Source organism: Anas platyrhynchos, chromosome 5 (assembly GCF_047663525.1).
Source record: "Anas platyrhynchos isolate ZD024472 breed Pekin duck chromosome 5, IASCAAS_PekinDuck_T2T, whole genome shotgun sequence".
NCBI classification, from domain to species: domain Eukaryota; kingdom Metazoa; phylum Chordata; class Aves; order Anseriformes; family Anatidae; genus Anas; species Anas platyrhynchos.
In genome coordinates, this window is record NC_092591.1 from 15,201,327 (window position 1) to 15,214,239 (window position 12,913).

Sequence of the window (12,913 nt, forward strand, 5' to 3'; positions counted from 1 at the left end):
TTTGAAAAGCTTCTGCAATGTCTGTGTGCTTGGTTAAACAGAAGTACCTGAACTCGTAGTTATTTGTTGTAGTGATGTGAGGTAATGCTAAGCTTAACAGAATGCATTTTAAAGAAAACAGTACTGTCAAATGTTTTTTTATTGCAAAGTATGCAGCACCATGTAAGGGAATAAACAGTTCTTGCTACTGATAAGACTTGAACAATTAGCCTGTGTACTCTGTACTAACAGAAATAACTATTTGTTATCTGGTTCAGTTTGCTGTTGGTCTAAGTGAAACTTCTTATATTTTCCAGATAATGATTTAAATCACCTGTTCAGAAGAAATATTAATGGGACTTCCTTGAGACTGCTGATGTTTTGTTGATCTTCCTGTTAGAAGATGTATTATCACCTCATTTTGAGAAGAGCAATAGGAGTTGATATTCAAACTGCAGGGCTTAATTGGTCAGCCACAAATAAGGTTACTTCCAGGCATTCTGCAGCTGAGCAAAAACAGTAGTTATGAGTCAGTGGTTTGATGTGCTTATGTAGTATGCAAGCACACATCTAAAAATACTATTAGAGAGCTTTTTCTTCATGTCCAAGTTAGATACTTGTCTTCCTGACTTGTTGCAGGGTCTGGAAATGAAGCCCCTTATGTGTGTAAATAGTTGAGCTCTGCTTAAGTTTTTTTCTTTTGAAGCTTTTTAACTGGGATGGTTTGAGCTCCTGTTCTGCATGTCAGGTAAGTAATTTGAGGCATACAATCAGGGCAGCATCTGGCAGCATTAACATATCCTAAATTCTGAGAGCATTAAGAATGTTTAAAATGTACCTACAGTTCTGGCCTGCACAGTTAAAATCTGTGTGGCATGCTTAAATTGTGAATGCTGAAGAAGCAGCTGTGAACAGTTCCTGATTATTAACAAACAGCAGAACTGTTGAAATACTATGTTTTTTTCTTGTAGAAACTCAAGCTCCATGGGAAATGGACACTTTACAATCTGAGGTGTATCTAACTTGTCCTGGATCTAACCAAGAGACCTATAAGCAAGTTTGTTTCTGAACTAGATGAATAATTGAATCATATTTATGCATTCATAGGATAGTCCAAAGAGGGTGTTTGCATTAGCTTTAAAATGCATCAGTCCATTTCATGATTGACAGAGGCAAAGAATATATATGAAGTTACATAAGTCAGTTTTAATGGATGATCTATGTGATCTGGGTGAGTTGATTTGGATCAAGGTAAGAATGCCTTTAGCAGGGAGAAGTCATGCTGGTAATCAAAGCAAAAACCTTTGAGCCTGGCATTTAATGATGAAAAATGTTCAAGCTTAAATGCAGACCTTGAAGCTAGATACAAAGTGATAGTCATAGAACATCCCAAGTTGGAAGGGGCCCACATGGATCATCTCTTTATGAAGATTGTGTCAGTTCCTGCTAAGTCTGCTTTTGGAATTGAGCAATAGAAAGCTAGAGACTGGGATTCTAATACATGTATCTCCTGTTCTTTGTGTTCACTTTTGACCAGTGTTGAAGAACAGGGTCCTGGGCGCTGAGCATCAGGCTTAACTACGTATGGTAATCTTTACAAATTGTGATGTACTTAAAATGCTGGAAGTGGCTTCTGGTCTTTCCTAAGCATGGGAAAACCCTAGGGCATCTTTTGCCTGTAAGGAATTCTTGTTCCCTAGTAAAGTCCTAGAGCATGTTCATGGCACAGCTACTGTGATAGGAGTGCTTTTGTTGGCTTGGTTTGGTTTGAGAATGTGCAGCTGCAGAGAGGCAAGGAAAGCTCTGATGTGCGTGTCTTTACTGTCCACGAGGGGGCTCTGGCAGGTCGGGGCTGAATGCCCAAGGTCCTCAACTGAGTTACTTCACTAAAGTGGTAGGCTGTAGTAACTGGATGCCTATTGCCCCTGGGGTGATTAAATCTGTTTTTCAATTCCTATACAAAATCTTTCTATACAAATTTAAAAAAAATACAGCAAGGTACTTTTCTGTCTCGTAAAAAATGTATCTGTTAGAAAAACATGTCTCAACTGCAGTGGGTAAATGATCTTTTCAATGGGAGAGGACAGATGCTACCAAAACTGTCATCACATGGGTATCTCAACTGTATGAGAAATTTCTCCAAATAAAAATTCAAGTGTTTTGCACACATCAGCACATTTGTGTGCAACTCTGCAGTTTGCATGGAATTCTTATAGAGAATCTCAAGTATGTTTTTCTTAGCAATGTAAACTTGATGCTATGGTATTTCAATAAAGATTTGTTTTTTGTTACACACCCTTCAGTCTTTTTTTTCCTAGGAATGTGTTTACATGTTCTAACAGATTTGAGTTCTTATAACTTCCCTTTTGAAAAACTGCAGTCTAATCTGTGTTGTGAGCCTAAATCATGTGAATTGCTGTTGTTTAATCTTTGCTTGACAAATCTGTATTAAATTCTGAGGAGTGTGGAAGCTTTTTGTTTAAACATTTGTCTTCAGTTGTTACTGTTAGCAATGTAACTTTGTTAGATGTAGCATAAATAAGCTCACTTCTGTAATTGAGGGTAATTCTCAGCTCTGGAAATGCTGAGGCTACTTCTCAGCTGTATACATTTGTGGCAGTGCAGAAGGGACATTGCAGGAATGAAGAAAGTGAGGCTTAAATGAGAAACTAAAATGAGCCAATATGATCAATGGCATTATAAAAAAAATCTAGCTCCACTATTACTTGAAGAAAAAAATCTCCCTCACTTGTGTACATCTCCATGTGGATTTGAATTTTTGTCAGCTTGAATTATTTTGACTGAAATTTCTTGTGGGTGTTGAACAATTCTTTGTTCTACTAAAGAACCTAAACTTGGATGAGGTAAATGATAAATACGGTGATTCTCAGAAGACAGCTGTGGTGCGGAACTTGAAGGCTTGAGACTTTCCTGAGAACTCTCTGAAAGAAGTGTGCCTGGAAACTTGCCCATGTTTGCCTGCAATGTGCTGTTCTGGGAACGTTCCTTGTATATGTGCAAACTAAACCAAGCTTACTTTTTCCCACTGTGGTATTGTCCCTGGGTTTTGAATTTTTTTTGTGGATTGGGCTAGGGTCTGCTTCCATAAACCCCTGTAGAGGGTTTATGGTGGTACTGCTGGAGCTGTGCAGGGTAAAATCAGGAGTAGAAGAGCTTTAGGTTTAAAAAAAAAAAAGGCTCTTCCATGAACAAGCTAGAGGGGAGTAGGACAGAAAGGGCTAAGCATGAGTGGCACACTGTTTAGCCGCTTCCTTGGACATAGCTATGGAATTACAGGGTTTAAAAAGTGCACTGAAAAGATGTGATATTTAATTGTAGCACTCACTGGGCTTATATAGAGGCCTGTTTTCTTTGAGCAGAAATGAGCGGTTTCTTTTTTTTTTACATTGCATCCTATGAGTAACAGCCTGGAGAAAGCCCTGATATTTAAAATCACTTTTTTTTATAGTAGTGCAGTTCTGCAGAATGCAGTAGAGCATGCATCTGAGTCATCCTTGGGCTCCCTTCCCGATCAGTAGCCCTTTGGCTCTTCGTCGAGAAATTGGTTTGGATACTCATTTTTGTTTCAAGTTGTGGGAAGCTTGAAGAGATGAAGGTGCATCTGAGCAGCTACTTTCTATCTCTGTACTTGAATTTAAGACACTTGATTGCAGAAAGTTGATCTGTGCTCTGTTGTAGTTGTATGCTAGGCTACTATAAGGTCCATGTGCCAGGGAGGGAAGTAAAATTAAGGACTTCTAGAACTACTTTAAACACTGGTAGACAAGAATCATTTTGCCTAGCATGTTTCCTGCCCCTTAAAAGACCAGACACAAACTGCTTCACAAAGCTGGCATGTCTAGAAGCAAAGAGACCAGAACAGATGAAAGTGTAACTCCAGACCGCCGAGTCAGAGGGAAATCAAAATAGCAGAACTGCATTTGTAGTCTGAGTGGAAGCAAGGAGAGCCAAATGTAGTTACTTGTGGTGAATTTTAATATTAAGTTTGTGGAATGTTATATTTCCACTGTCTTTGCTGTTTACACTGAGGAATTCAGATTTTTTGTTTTAAACCAGCTTCTGACATCCCCATTTAACTTAAAAACACAGGGCAGGGAGAGGAGCAAGAAAATAATCCATCACACTTGAGTTGGATGTAGGAGATTTGGCTTCAGATCAGTCCTGTTGCATCCCTGACTGGTCTTGACTCTTCCCAGTGGCTTGTCTCCTTTGTCAATGTCATTGCTGTTAGTTAACTGCAAGAAGTTAACGATGCATGTTCCTAAACATAAACTTCCATTTTGGTGCTGTGTTCTCTGCACTTTCAAAACCTAAGTTTACATACCCCTCTTCTGTGTTCTGGTGTGTTTAGGTTGATGCTTCTCCAGATCACCTGATTTTCTAGGTGCATTGAGATTCCTCAGCATACCATGAATCTGGCTGTGGTTGAAGGTCTTTGGGTACTACAGTATAGTCACTAGACATTTTTTGGTCTGCAGCAACTTCACAACATAAATCAGTAATTACATAAAATCTGAGGGTTAAAAAAAAACATGCAGAGAATGGTTGAGGTGAGAAGACACCTCTGGAGGACATCTGGTCCAACCCCCTCCTCAAGCAAGACTATGCAGAGCAGGCTGCCTAGGACCACACTTACATGTAGGTGGCTTTAGAAGTTCTCCAAGGAAGGAGACTCCACAGTCTCTGGGCAGCCTGTGCCAGTGCTTAGCCACCCACATGACAATGTGCTTCCTGGCATTCAGACAGAACCTCTTGTGTCCCAGCATGTGCCCACTGCCTCTTGTCTTTGTTGTCCTGGCACTGGGCACCACTGAGAAGAGGTTGGCTCCATCCTCTTTGTACTTTCCCTTTAGGTGTTTGTACCCATAGATGAGATCCTCCCCAATCCTCCTCTGGGTTCAACAGTCCCAGCTCCCAGCCCCTCCTCATAGAAGAGGTGCTCCAGTCCCTTGAATGCTGTTTATATATAGGACTAATCATAAACCTAATGATTTTTCATGCATTTGTTTAGAAGAAATCTGTGTATTGTTTTTTTCCTATCTAAATGAAGTATGAAGCATATGCTAAATAGAGAATATTTTTCATTTCAAGCTGTGGGAAGACATTTGGACTTGTCGAAGTCTTTACTCCTACGCTAGTTTATCATGGATGTCAAGCCTGTGTTGTTTGCTTAAATGAGATGAATTAATCAAATTCTCTTAAATGAAGAACGTGAAGTTTTACAGGTAAAAAATGGCTTCTGGTTTAAATATAACAACACTAATCTGTTTGATTTCCGAATCCTTTCTCATCTTTTAGAGAATTGCATGGGACTCACAAATAGCATGTGCTCCCTGAGTGCAGCGCTCCAAAGCGTACAAGCCTGAGCAGCCCTGCAGTTGGCTTGTACACAGTAAGCTGTGGGTGCTTCCCACTTCCCTCTTCATCCCACTCTTATCTCACCTGGAAAGGCATATGTTTTGAGCAAGCTTCTCTTTCTGTTTACAAATGGAAAACCACTCTTCCCTCCACCCCCTACTTCCCCGCTCCTTTCTCAAAATACATTTTCATACTTTCCTCCAGTTTGCAGCCTCCTGTTTCCATATTTACTTTTCTTCCTAACTTAAATAGGTCACCGAGCTCTGAAAAGACACTTGGGGAAGAGAAAAACCAGCAACCACAGAATGGCGTGTCTCAAAACGTATTGCAAAGAAAGTAGTTGACAACTGCAAAGATGTCTCAAAGAAACAAAGTATATTCAATCTCGTCTACATTTTGTCCCAGCATGAAACTTAGAAACTGTATTTGCTAATCTTGCCCATGGCTAAATGTTACAGACCACTTTTAGAAAAAAGATCAGGACAGGGAGTGAGGGGCACAGAGGTCCCACTTCCCTGCAGTTTACATTACAAAAGGTAAACTTTATAATATTCAGCTGGGAGAATGAAATGCCTGGTCTGCATGAATTCAGAGTGCAAAGTTAGCATATTTAACTGATAGGATCCTTCCACTGGTGCTCCTGAAGATACATTGCTTTGATGTCAGCGTTTGGAGTTTATTATGTCTCTTCATTCGTCACCCACTGAGGAAAGAAATCTTCTGTAGCAGCTACCACCTAGTGAAGCTTTCTGTCAAGCAAAGTGCAACTTCTAGTAACTACTAAGAAACAAAATAACTGAGAAGTACTAGGGTTAAAACCTTTCATCCCAAAGACGCATGTCACTGGTATGCTGCACACAAATGTTATTCTCCCAACAAATGCTGTTCCTCCCACCACAGGGCTGCCAAATGACTCATCATTTGAATAACAAGTTTATGTTGCTGTACCCAAGCAAGCATAAAGGGAAACATCTTAATATCTTGTAGTACTTGTTTGTCGTCAGTTATGAGTAGGGATAAATGGGCGTGTTACGTTAATGAGAGAGCAGTTACCCTGCAGCATTATAATTGCTTCTCTGCTGTCCTAAAGATATTGTGCAGTTCTTCCTGCAGAGTAAACCATGCCAACACCATTGTTGCTTTTGCATGTCAGTAGCAGTATTTGGTGCTTCCCACCCAGTCTCATGGGCATTTTGCACATCACAGGAAATGTCTGAAAACGCTGCATATTCACTGACAAGCATTTGCGGTTTGGTTTTGAGGCTGAACAAATGGCTTCTAGATGCATATTCCTTTCTTCTAAGGAAAAAGAGCTGCTGCTCTTTCCTTTTCAGAAGCTTCCCCACCCTTCCATTCTAATTTCAGGCATTCTAACCTCTCCTTTGTTGTTTAGGTGAGGTGTGTGGGCAGCTTTATGTTGTTTGGGTAATGCACTGAATGCTCATTTCCCTAATGCCTGCTGTTTGCCTGTGTGTATTGGTCTCTCTAACTCAGCACGTACAAAGCTTTTCAAGGTAGTAAAATCAGAGCCATGAAAGCCTCCGCATGGGGAAATGCAAAAGGGGAGTTTAATGCAAGCAGTGTTTTTAAGTATAATGATGCATTGTCCACTATCGGCAGGCTCTCTGAACACAAGGGACTGTTTCTAGTTTGGACTCAAAAGATCTAGGTGCACAAAGTCATTTCTTAGGGGGTGTTTTTTTGTTACAAGTGTATTGCTGCCAGTAAGGATTGCTCATGTACTTTAGCAACAGCCAGTTTTCCCAAGGCAAAGTCATAGATAAGATTTTCTATTCTGTATCATCTACTTGTGGAGTTCAGCCCTCTGGACTGTGTGCAATCCCTCTCACTATTCTAAAGTTTATTAAGAGATAATCAACTTTGAATGTACCGTGAGGCAAGTGGTTGCACAGATGCAATTTTACACACCGGTGACACAAACTTCAGGTAAACAGTAAGTCAAAATAAATGAGATTTTCCACATCGGGTGACAAGCTTGTCTGCAAACATAGGGCGATTACAGCATTCAGTTCCCCCTCAGTGACAATTTGAAAGATCATAATAACCCCAAAGTATGCCACTACCGGACCCACCCCAGGCATTCAGTGATTCAGTGCTTCAAGGTCAGAACCAGATTAAAAAAAAAAAAAAAAAAAAGTCTCACCATAAAATTCTGACAAAATTTCCATTAACCTTTCCACTGAGGGACAGGGGTTCCTGATGGCTTGGGAGCAACTTAAATACAGAGTTATTCCAAGAAAGGTTGTGTTGACACGTGGCTGGCTGATCTTCCCAGCCCCCTGGCTGTGGGTAGAAGCAAGCCCCAGAAGGCTGCCCTGGCAGGGATCATTACTGGTGTGAGCCGGCCTGCTTGAACCTGTGCGGCATCAGGAGGGCTGGCAGCACGGCAGGGCTCTCAGCCTTTACTTCCCGCTGACTCCTGGAGCTCAGCCGCTTCTCACTTCTGAACCGTGTGTCTAGAGGCTCCTGGCCGCAGTGACGCTACGTGTGGCTCAGAGCCGTTTATCTGGCCTGTTTTTCTGCTCGTTCTGCAGATAACTGTGCGAGGTGTGGGCAGCAGAGGGCAGTAAGATAGCCTCTCTCAAGGAGTGCATTTTTGTGCCTTGTGAAGTAGAGAAAAGCCTCGCGCTCAGTTTGTTTACGTTATATTATTGTTCAAATACGAAGAAGCTGTTCATTCTTTCTTCCTCCCTCCCCGTGGCTCAGTGCATGCTTGATGTGATGACTGCTGTGCTGCTGTAGATTGAGTACAAAACGTTCACTCCCCTGCCTGCGGTTGGCTTCAGAGCCTGCTCCGTGGCTGGCAGCCTACCACCACTGCTTGCTTTCTGCTCTAACTGATTTTTCCAGACTAACTTGGGCATATGCAGTAGATTTTTTCTTTGGATTGGTTACAGAAGACAGAGTCGCCCGATTCCCACACGTTTTTGCTCCCTGGGCTTTGTTTTGTTTTCGGATTCCAGCTGTAGCTGTCCTTGCACCCAGGTGAATCCCTGTTTGCACTGCCTGGGGTTATTTCGGTTAGGAGCAGCTGGCGAAGTGCTGGCCGTGCTGCTGCCTTCGCTAGAAAGGGTCTTCTCCGGGGGTCTTCTCGGGGAGCTGGAGTGGAATGCACATTCACGTTTGTGTGATGAGCCTTGTGGTGCCTGGTGATTCTCATAGCTCCAAAATGCGATTTTGTGAGAAATTCACCTGTTTATTTTCTCGCTCATTTCCTTTCACCTATTGCTGGCCGAGCAGCACGAAGCCTGTCAGCTTAAAAGGTGAGGAGAAGGGGAGCGAACGGGTCCGATCTCCTTTGGTTTTTGAACTACTCGACTTGTCAAACTTCGCCGGGTGGGCGCGGGGTCGCGGCCCCTCAGGGTCCCCGAGGCGGGCTGCCGCCGCTCCCCCGGCCCCCGCACCGCCGGGGGGGCCCTGTCAGCGCCGCCGAGCTGCCCCCGGGGCCGCCTTATATAACGCGGCGGCGGGCAGGGCCAAACCGAGCCGAGGCGGCGGTACCGGGGGCGGGCTCTCTCCGCGCTGGCCGCCGGGGCGGCCCGGCCGAGGGCGAAGCGGGCGCAGGACGAGCGGAGAGGAGCAGCCCCGCCGGCCCTGCTCGGGGGCTGCCCGCGGAGGGCGCCGCGGCGGTGAGTGGGGAGCGGGCCTGCGGCGCTGCCCGGACACCGGGGGGGAGCGGGGGACGGGGCTCCGTGGGGCTCCCCGGGCGGCCGTGACGGTCCGGAGGCACGGCCCCCCGGCGGCACAGGGCTCCCCGGTAACAGCTCCCCGGCAACAGCTCCCCGGTGACAGCTTCCACCGAGCGCCTTTCAGCAGCGGCCCTAAAGGAGCGCCAGCCCGGCGGCGGCTCGCAACTTTGCCCCGCAGATGTCGGGCTCTCCTTCCCGGGCTGGGCGCTGACACGTTTCGGCAGCGTGCGGTGGCCGCGGCCAGGACGCCGGTGCGGTTTGTGACCGCCTGTCTGTGCTCTGCGCATCTGTCAAAGGTACCCTAGGTCTGCCCCGACCCCCTAGGTCTGCCCTCGTCCCCCTTCCCTTTCCCCTAGGCGATTAGAAGGGATCCCGGGTTGGCTGAGAGCTGCTACCCTCGCTGTTAGACCCCGCACCGCTGTAGTATGACAGCATGGAGTATGACAGCATGGAGTATGTAGTATGACCCCCGAGCCCCAACGTGCAGTAAGGCTTCGGTTCCTCATGGGCTTGTTCCCGCCATCGATTTTTTTTCCAAACGTTTATTGGTTCGACCCGTATGAACTCAGGTCTTAGTCCAGGAATACTCAATTCCTGGGAAGAGCTTTGCTCATGTCATGTTCACAGACAGGAATCGCTCGTGTATACACAAGCATTAATTGCACAAACGAGGGTTGCAGGGCTGTGCTCCCTTCTACAAGTTTATCAAAGCAGTGAATGCCTCCCCTCTCTTTTCCCTAGAATTTAAGCTTTGCTATCTTATATCATTAATGAAAAACAGTATCACTGCTATAGTCTTACCAGCCCCTTGCTGCTACTTCTGGATGTTGTTCGCCTTTGGCACGCTGCGTGCCATCTGAAAACCTTTGTACGCAGTGGCTGGGTTTTGGGGAAGGAATTTTAAAAAATGTAGCAAAGCTTTAAAAGCTGATTGGTCGCTTTTCATTTTTTTTCTTTCTTTTTCTAAAAGTGTCTCAAATCCATGAGCCGTTGAAACATACGCTGGCTTGGCATGGTCTCTGGTTGCCTAGTGTGTGAGCAAGCAAAGAAATGTAATCCGCTGCAGTCCCCTGGCAGCTTTTATTTCAAGCAGAAGCAAACTTGCAGTGAGTCACGGGAGCATTGTTCCCTGCAAACTGTCTGTCGGGAAGTGGAACCTTACTAAGCTGATGGTCTCACTATTAAAAACAAACAAACAAACAAATAAAAGGAGAAAAAACCAAACAAACAAACAAAAAAAACCCACAGTTTTCCCTTACACACGGCACTGTTTTCATGTTCCTCATGAGGTATCAGATCTTGAGCCTTCTCAGGCTCAAGGAAGGCAGACCTTGCTGCCTTTCAGGGTGTAGGGCCATGGTGTTTGCCCTTTCATAAGTTAGTTTCAGTTCTTTCCTTTAGTTTCGTATTTCACTGCTCCTTCCTTCCCTCCCATCCTGGTCAAGACTTTTACTATGTTTGTTAGTTCACAGCACATATGTCCTCTGTCTGGCCTTCATGCACTGACCACATGGAAAGGAACACCTTCCCTTTGTTTTTGTGTAAGCCATTTTTCTTCCCTCCAGTTCTCTGTGTCTCCTAAATCATCCTGAAAAACCTCTGTGGACACTTGTAGGTGCTCAGCCTTGGGATGCAGCTGCACTTCCACATATGTGACTTTGCAAACCAGTGCCCCTACCTGGGGAGATGCTCTAGGCCTAGCACCTACATCTTCCATAAAGATAACTGGCCTTCAACTTTCAACATAATTTCTCTTGGAAACAAGATTTTTATCTATCCTTTACTATCTGCGTGCACATGCATCTTGTAAGTGATTGGCGTCAATGAGAATTGATGACTCAGCAACACACTGACCTGCAACTGAAGTGACTCACGGAGCTGTGAGTTCTGGGGTGTTTAACTTGCGCTGCCCAAAGTTGCCCCACCTCAATGTCAAGATAAAGATAGTAAATTTGTTTGATAGGGAAGGACGTTCACATTGACCCCATATGCCAGGTTAATAAGCAATCTTTGATGTCGCTATCTGTCTGGACGTGGCTTAATTGTATTACAAGGGAAAAATGTGGTGATTTTAAAAGTGATGTGGACTTGCTACTTTCTTTTGGCAGGACTCAGGTTTCGTGTCTGTTGATGCAGGGATCTTTTATATGTTATACTTGAAGACATGAGCTTGATATGAAGCCCTTTGTAGCAAGGGATTTCAGGGGGATTCATGCTTTGACTTTAAAAGGCTGAGGATTAAGTTGCCATCTCAGCCTTGGGATTTCACTGAACAGATGCATGGAATAATGTGCTGGGAGAAACTGAAGGAGATCGCAAGAAACAAGGACAACCATGAGGTTGAAATTTGTGTGGAAATCAGATACTGAGTTGGGGCTTGCTTGTTTTATTCTTGATTGGTGCTTCTTTAGTGGTATTAAAAAGACAAAATAACTATTTTTTACTGTTGTCATATGCAGGAAGCCTTTTCAGAATGATGACAGCAATACTTGAGAGCACAAGATGAATGAGAGGCCCGTGTGGGGTAGCCTGTGCTGGGTTATACTTAGCACTAGTACCTCTGTTATACAAATATAGTGCCTGTCACCAGTGAATCCTAGACACACTATATGTAGGACCTCACGCTGCTACCCCTATTATATTAGCTAATAATAATAACTTTGCTTTAATAACACTGGCTTTAATAGAAAAGTGATCGGACCCACCTTTGAGACAGGTGAGTATTGTTGTATCTGGGGGGCAGCGGAGCAAACTGGAGCAATGCTGTGTTGCTTGCCCAGGGATGCTGGAATTCACCAGGAGCCGTGACAAGTCTGACCAGTAGCCCAATTTGCTGGCTTGCTCTCCTAGACACATTCTTCCCACTGCTTGAGTAATAGCAGCTTATAATCTTCTTCACTGTCATGCCTCTTGGGACTAAAAGAATATTTGGGAAGTCATCTTTAGGGGACTGAGAAATGTTCTTCAAAACTCCTTGAAAATACTTGGTTTTAGAGAACAAGTGTACCTGTATCGTTTTGATCCAGGCTGGTGTATACAACTTGAATTCTCATGAATTCTCCTAAAAGCCTTTGCGTGGTTCTGCTGAGTGAGAAGTGCAGACCTCAAGGCTGTAATTCATGACTCCCAAATGTACGAGTTGGCTTTTGCTGAGCACACAGTCATCCTTCTCCTCTTAATACATTGGACTGACTCAGAAACGCCACAGATTGCTTTGTGGTGTTGGGTGAGCACATATAGTCAGGTTTGAAGTGGGACCGATGATGTTGGGTGCTTAAAGTGTCACTGGGTCTGGAACCACCTGTTAGAGACTACTTTGGGAAGACAGACCCTACTGAGAGCATTGGTATCCTCATCTGTGAAAGGGGAGGCTAACATCTAACAGGGCACATCCAGCACGTGTGGCACCTGTGTTGTGAGAGCTAGGTCTAGGTAGGAGGTGTCTTGGGTAGGACAGAGTAAATGACCCATAGTGGATTTAAAAGCCCAAATGAAAGCTTTTACTCTACAAGATCATTGAACACTGACTCTGGGGAGGAACTAGCTGAGGAAGGGCTCTTTATCAGGGACTGCAGTGATACGACAAGGGGTGATGGCTTTAAACTAAAAGAGGGTAGGTTTAGATTAGACATTATGAAGAAATTATTTACTCAAAGGGTGGTGAGGCCCTGGAACAAGTTTCCCAGAGAAGCTGTGGATGCCCTATCCCTGGAGGTGTTCAAGGCCAGGCTGGAAGGTGCTTTGGGCAACCTGGTCTGGTGGGAGGTTTGGCACCAGGTGGTCTTTAAGGGCCCTTCCAACCCAAAACATTCTGGGATTCTGTGACTCACCTACTCACTCCATTG

At 44.5% G+C, this 12,913-nt stretch overlaps 1 protein-coding gene across 2 annotated transcripts in view; it reads left to right on the forward strand.

Moving 5' to 3' along the window:
• The first annotated feature begins 8,875 nt into the window (after positions 1-8,875).
• SYNE3 (spectrin repeat containing nuclear envelope family member 3) overlaps positions 8,876-12,913 on the forward strand; it is a 75,431-nt gene continuing 71,393 nt past the window's right edge. The window contains exon 1 of one of the 2 annotated variants that reach the window (XM_027459381.3): positions 8,876-9,008. The gene's annotated coding sequence lies outside the window, so the exon portion shown is untranslated. Of the gene's footprint in view, positions 9,009-9,211; positions 9,365-12,913 lie in introns of those variants that run through there. The other variant, XM_005021471.6, reaches the window with a different exon arrangement.